The following is a 6,000-nucleotide window of genomic DNA, read 5'->3' as shown; positions in this document are numbered from 1 at the left end:
TGAGCTGGTAGCCTGGCTCATGCAGTTCTGGGAATTTAACCTCAGACTGGCTTGTGTTAGGTAATCATGCTGCCAATGAAGTAGAATTTCTAGCCCCTCATTTAATTTTTATTACAACTTAATGAGTATCATTCTGACCTTGCAGTTTCTGACCAAGGAGACAGAGAAGGGAGGCCAAGGACTCTGTTTATTGCTACACGATTAATAACTGGCAGTCATGGAGTTTGAACTGAGCCCCTTGGCTCAGACACCTTTATTCTTGCCCAGCACACCTGCTTTTGTAGATGTCAGAAGCTGTTTCCCGAATCCAGACCATGGAAAGTGGAAGACTAGGCAAAGATTACAGAGAACTTACACCTCCACATTAGACAGGGTTTGAGAATAACCTAGTGGCCTGGTATTTGTCTAAAGATGAAAGGAGAAACCTAAGATGAAGACAAGGAATTTGGCTGATCAGTTAAAAGGATGAGAGCAAAAGAGCGTGTGGAGTGAGGGAGGTTTAGGAAGGAGGGAGGGAGTTTTGTGTGTGATGTCTTCCTATGTGATCTACACAGTGAGCGGCCAGTTGGCTCTAGGAGACCACAGCTCAGGTGAGAGATAGAGGGATGGATTTAGAACTGTTACCATATGGACACTGTTGGAACTGTAGGCTTGATATAGCGCTCCAAGGGAGGGACAGTAGACAGACGAGGAAGAAGCTCAAGGGCTGTAGACATTGGCATGAAGAAGAGGGTCCCACAAAGAGGACAGTGAAGCTGTAATACCATGATGAGAGAAAGCCAGGAGAACAGGGGTGAGGGAGAGCCACTCAAGGACTGCGAACAAGGAGAGTTGTTGGTGTGAAGCCACAGGTTAAGTGGGATGAGCGCTAAGAATCTCCACTGGGTGTAGCACCTAGGGGGGTCACTGGTAACTCATTCTGAACAGCACAGCTTTAGTACATCAGGGGTAAAACCTTATTGTGGGAGTATGATAAAAGAAGAAAACTGAAGACACGTCAGAGTGTGAGTGGAGACCGGGCTTTAGAAGTCTTGTTGCAAAGGGGAGCTTGTGTGGAAAATTAATTCTTTTAAAAAAGACAGAATAGCATGGTGAACTTATGGAAAAGACGGTGTCCACGGACCAGACTGTCTGAGATGCTGAGGGGAGCTGCTGCTGGAGAAGTTAAAAACTCTCTGTGCATAGCTCATCATAGGTAGAGCATGCGAGCCGTCTGTGGTTGACGGGTATTATGGTTCACATCTCCTGAAGGTTCAAAATCTGGAACCTCTGTCCCCTAGGAAATCACACTCAGGTGTTGAAAGTGAACTAGGTGGCAGGCTCGTGGAAGACAGTTAGGTCATGGTAACACCACCCTTGGAAGGTTAATTCCAAGCTCATGGGAGCAGGCTCATGTGGCTGGATTAGATCTCCATGGAGTGTGTCATACGTCGGGTCGGGGCCAACCCAAATGCTTGATTTCTCCTGCAAAAGGACAGTTCCCTTTGTGCTTCTCTGTCATATTGGAATGTGGGCATCAGCAACATGGAGGTGCCTAGCTCCTTGTATTAGTCAAGGTTCTCTAGAGTCACAGAACTTGGTAGTCTCTATGTAGTAAAGGAATTTATTGATGACTTACAGTCTGTAGTCCAACTCCCAACAATGGTCAGCAGCAGCTGTGAATGGAAGTCCAAGGACCCAGCAGTTGCTCAGTCCCACAAGGCAAGCAGGTGAAGCAGAGAGAGAGAGCCTTCCTTCTTCCAATGTACTTATATAGGTCTCCAGCAAAAGGTGTGGCCCAGATTAAAGGTGTGTGCCACCACACCTTTAATCCCAGATGATCTTGAACTCAGAGATCTTCCTGTCTTAATCTGCTAGGATTCATAGCCACTATGCCACCACACCTTTAATCCCAGATGATCTTGAACTCATAGATCTTTCTATCTTAATCCTCTGGGATTCATAGCCACTATACCTCAAGAATCTCCGCGCCAAGATTCAGGTCGGAAACTTGTATCCCTCAGCCTCCAGATTAGGGTCAGGTGAGCCTTCTAATTCTGGATTGTAGTTCATTTCAGATATAGTGAAGTTGACAACCAGGAATAGCCACTACACTCCTCCAGCCACCAGGATCATGGGCCATATCCAGTCTTAAGTATTTTGTTACAGCAACGCAAAATGGACTAAGATAGGAGTCTTGGGAAATGATTGCCTCATTTCTTCAGTGAACCAGAAAGAAGAGTCATTGACTACCTATCCTTCAATGACACTGGTGGCAGATGGGAGTGGCTTGGGCAGCCCTACCTCCAGTGTAATTGGATGCAATCCTCACAGTCTCTCATTAAACTGATCCCTCTCGTTGCCTGCTGCTGTCATTGTCAGACATTCTGTCCATGTCCTGCCACCTTTTAGTTTCTTATGTTCTCCACTGTTTCTTTATGGGCTTTGAACATCGCTGCTTAGGGAATGCTCATGGGATCTGACTCTGCTCCACACTCTTTGGCCTTGCAGGCTTTCCTTAAGAAGCTGGGTGGAAGCTTCCATGATCTTGCAGCTCCAGCATTCCGTGTGTGGATGATGTCATGGGCTATACCTGCTGAGCTGATAGCTGGCTCCGTTTAAGACCTCATATACAACAGCCACTGAGTGCCTGGGTGTCTGAACCTGGGGACATCCCTTCCTAGATGGCTCCCTCCTTCTGTAGGTGCTGATTCTCAAAGGAAAATCTTTCAAAGGAGTTTACACTTTTATTGCCTTCAGGGCTTCCCCATATAGGACCACCAGATGGGACCTTCGGCTAGGAACCTGTAGGGGGCTTTTCACATACACAATCACTATGGGGCTATACACATCACAACTCCCTGAGATGCCTATACACTGTGTTTAGAGGGGGGCAGAGTGTCCAGGAGAGAAAAAGGATTAGAGATTTAAAGGACAACAGCCCACAGGGTTTGCACAAAACAGTAGGGATGTAGCATGGATGCATAACTACCCATCTGACAACAGTTTAGTGCAGCTAGAGGCCGCTTTGTCCAGAACAATCAGAAACTTGAGGTTTCAAAATGCTGTCTAGCTTTTGCCTTGTGTGATGTGACGTGACATGCAGATGGTTAGCAGCCCAGGAGGTGGCTTAGTGGGGCCATCATTGTCTTGGTGGTGTAGCTGGAAGTCTTAAATTTCCAGTTAAGGAATCATGTACAGCTGGGTGGTAGAGATCTCCACTGTTCACAGAAACTTATTTTTCCTAAAATTTTAAAATAGTCCTCTGTGGGACAGAGAGAGGGCTCCGTGGATGAGAACATTTGTTCTTGCAGAGGACCTGGGTTCAATTCCCAGCACCCACATGGTGGTTTACAGCTCTCCATAACTCCAGTTCTAAAAGACACCAAGCATGGACATGGTACATAGATATGTACCTGCAGGCAGGACACTCATATAAATATATATTTACATATGTATGTAATATTTATATAAATATAAATTTATAAAACTAAATAAATGAAAAAAATAGTCCTTTGTATGATGCCAAGCTTAAGTCAAGGTCTAACAGTGTAAAAGCAAGCATACACTATTAGACTATGCAGAAAGAAGAGAAGATGGGAACTCATGACTAACTATCTGGAGTCAGGCATTGCACTATTTCTCTCATTTGAGTACATGCATTCATTTTCTCCATTTGTTACTCCATATGGAATGTCTGTATGTACCGAACACTTGTTAAATGGTAGGAACTGAGCAAAACACTAGAGACTGTGTCTCAGAGAAGATTACAGTTCAGTGAATAAAAGCAGCTCTGCAAACAGAAATTATAGTAGTGCTAAGCGTATTAATGAGTGATAGCTACCAAAGTTTCTTATGTACTGGATGCTCCTGGGTCCCGTTACACCAGCCTGTTTAATCTCTACAGTCTTTATCACCACTAGGTAATATTGACTTTCTGGAATATTTTCTTTGCAGGCTGTTGGCCAGCTAGGCTTAGTTCCGGCTTTTCTTGGGTTCGAATCTGCTCCACATGTCTCTAATTTCTCTTTGTTCCAGAATCTTCCTCAGGATATGCTGTCATAGTAGATCGTAGCGGGTGGAGGGGTTGCAGTGTTAGCTGTCAAACTTCTGAACCTTTAAGTCTCTAACTGAAATATCAGATCTACTGTTACGCCACGCCCACTCGTCTACTCCAGTAAAGTCTGCGTGTCAGGCAGAGGCATAGGACTTCAAAGGGAGCTTGCCTCCTGGGTATTCAGTCAGTCGCTGGCATCTCCTAACTCAGACGTGTTCCAGATTAGTCTTTCCAATAGTCAACACGCCTTCTTATTCAGGCATAAAGGTGCCCCAAGAAATGATTTGTAAATAGTTAAAACTAAGATTAAACATTGTTCCCTGGCCAGCACAGCATTCCAATATATCCTAATTTATTACCAAGCTGTTGTTAGCTTGGAATTTCTCACAAGGAAGCTGCCTTATCAGACAGGGTGTCCTCAGAGTTAGGAATAGAGGTCAGGCATTATTGCTAACTGTAAACATAGTTAGAATTCTCAGGGCAGTCCCTCAGAAGACAGAATTGCTTTACATAACAGAAAGTAATTGAAGGGCTTCCCTCAATTTTCAGGATCTGCTAGATTGGGACTTGCTGGTGCTTGCCTCCAACAGACTCAGAGAATTAGCTTGGGACTGCCAAGATAGCCCCAGCTGGAAGGGCACCACTGCTCTTCCGCTTCACACCTGGATGCCTGATCTTACCGACCTTGATGTGACTGTCACTTGCTATTAGTCTTACTGACCTTGATGTGGCCCTCATCTGCCTACGTGACTTTTGTCATTCACCCCGTTTTCTGTATACTATATAAGCCTGGTTTTCACTTTGTGCATGGACTGAGACTTATTCATTCAGATTCAAGACAGAGCATTCGAGCTTTGAGCCTCATGCAGTCCACAGCCCCTGGGTCCAGAGCACTCGGCCCCGGGGTTGCAGTGCCTGTCCAGAAGAGGTGGCTGCTTTAAACCCAGTGTGTTTCAGGTGACTTCAGATGTACCTCAACCGCTGAGCTGCCAGATTTTTCATTTCTCTTTTGTAATGACTATAAAAGTCTGATGCCATTTTTAAGAAATACACTCAGACTCAGCACGTCTTTGTGTTGGCTTTGTTTGTCACTCACCAAATTTTTTGCCCACCTGACCAGACCTCTCATTCCCTGGAACAAGAGGTCCCCGGCAGTGAACCCAGTCCTGGGCACTGTTATCCTACTGGTCAGAGAATGACATCATTAAGATGGAGAAACACACCCTCCCCTCTACAATGGGAGGTGCTGCACACTCATGGGCCCACGGAACAATTGAAAAATTGAGTACAATGACTGGGAGGGGGAGGGATATAGAGATTTGCTGTCCTGTCGTCATTATAAATGGAGAGAGTTTATGAAGAAAGGACAAAATTGGTGCAGTTAGGCACTAACCCTGGAAGCGGGAGACAGCTGACTTCAAACCTTTTTTTTTTGCACAGGATGCTTTGGGGGGCAGACAGCAGGTGTGAGTTGAGAAGGGCTCTGTAGGGAAGGTGGAGTTTGGGGTAAGCCTGATTACTCTTGGGTCAGATTCAGAACCTCGGCCATGTTGAAAACAACTATGGTCATTAGCATGGTCTGAGAACAGTTTCACTGGGGGAAGTGACAACAGAGGCAGATGGTGGCAGATTAAGGCGGTGAGTGGGAGGTGGAGGAAGAGAGAGAGCTTCCCAGCTTGGCGAAAATGAGCAGGAAAAATCTGGCGCTGGGATGGAAATAGGGCGGAGCATCGCCACCTTTTTGTTTTTCTTACAGAACACGAGTATATATTGTTTCCATCTACTAGCTTCAGGTTTAGCTTGTTGTTTCCTGGGACTCTGAGGTGGGGGTCTTGAGGTTCTTGGTTTCATTCTCCTCGTGAGTGAACTCTCAGAGCTATGCCTCTCTCCACGAATGGCCATTGCTGTGCCTAATAGCTTGTATTTCTGTTTAATTTTCTTCCCCTAGTTGAATAGGGGAAGCT

This window comes from Mastomys coucha, unplaced genomic scaffold, assembly GCF_008632895.1.
Source record: "Mastomys coucha isolate ucsf_1 unplaced genomic scaffold, UCSF_Mcou_1 pScaffold17, whole genome shotgun sequence".
Classification (NCBI taxonomy): Eukaryota; Metazoa; Chordata; class Mammalia; order Rodentia; family Muridae; genus Mastomys; species Mastomys coucha.
Note: the sequence above shows the minus strand (reverse complement) of the source record.